At 36.8% G+C, this 1,287-nt stretch overlaps 1 pseudogene; it reads right to left on the bottom strand.

Annotated features, from left to right (window-relative positions):
• Positions 1-551: 551 nt before the first annotated feature.
• LOC110321976 lies at positions 552-989 on the bottom strand (annotated as a pseudogene).
• Positions 990-1,287: the final 298 nt, after the last annotated feature.

Genomic DNA, 1,287 nt, shown 5'->3' with positions numbered 1-1,287 from the left:
TAAGTCAAAGATATTTCTTCATACAATGCATGCCTTAAGTTTCAAGCCTGTAAGTATTCACTGTTACATTCTAGGAGATAGGCCATAAGTAAAGCATTCATATCCTCATATTTGAAAAGTTTCTCTTCTGTAAGTATTCTCTAATGAATTTTAAGATGATATATCTTGGTAAAGTATTGTCTAATTCACTTCATTATAAAGATTCTCTACTGTATGAAATAATTGATGATTTCTCAGACTGACATTGTATTTCATTTGTCACATACACATTATTTGTCAGGTTTCTCTCCTGTATGAATTCTCTGATGAATTCTCAGACTGCCTTTTTCAGTAAAGCATTTTCACATTCACTGCATTTCAACGGTTTCTCTCCTGTATGGATTTTTTGATGAATATTAAGATGGGATTTTTGGGTAAAGCATTTGTCACATTGACCACATTTGTAAGGTTTCTCTCCTGTATGAATTCTCAGACTGCCCTTTTCAGGAAAGCATTTTTCATATTCACTACCTTTGTAAGGTTTCTCTCCTATATGAATCCTCTGATGACGACTAAGATGGGATTTTTGGGGTAAAGCATTTGTCACATTTACTATGTTTGTAAGGTTTCTCTCCTGTATGAATTCTCTGATAAATAATAAGTTGAGATTTTCGGGTAAAGCATTTGCCACATTCTGTACATTTGTGAGGTGTACAATGGGGAGATTCAAGAATCACATTGCTAAGCTTGTTCCATGTAGAAGACCTCTCTTGAATATTCATGTGCTCATGGACAATGTACTGGTTGTCTTCATCCAAGACCTTCCCATACTTTCCACATATGCAATGATTTTCCACAAACAATAGATTGTTGCAATTCTCCAACATCACATCCATGTACAATGACCTCTGAGCAAAACTGAGACATTCCCATTCCTCATGTGAGAAGTCCAAGGCCACATCCCTAAAGGTTAATAGACCCTGTGGTGTATTTACCAGAGACACACTCATTCTTTTTGTTGTCCTTCTCCCAGGATCTGGATCCTTTGAAAGAGTCTCCTTGACCTTTAACCTTCCAGGGCTCTTAGTGTTGATTTACAGTTATGCAGATTTGGCTGATCATATGAATACCTGTGGTATATTTACACACTCATTCTTTTTGTTGTCCTTCTCCCAGGATCTGTGAGAAGAACAAAGTTTGAATTCTTCTTGAAACTTCATATCAAGGACTGAATGATTCTGGAAGGTGACAGGACCAGCTGCTGAATGTCCTAGAAGGCCAGCACAACTGTAGCTTAAGGAAGTTTTC

Source organism: Mus pahari, chromosome 5, assembly GCF_900095145.1.
Source record: "Mus pahari chromosome 5, PAHARI_EIJ_v1.1, whole genome shotgun sequence".
NCBI lineage: Eukaryota > Metazoa > Chordata > Mammalia > Rodentia > Muridae > Mus > Mus pahari.
This window is presented reverse-complemented; position numbering and strand designations above follow the sequence as displayed.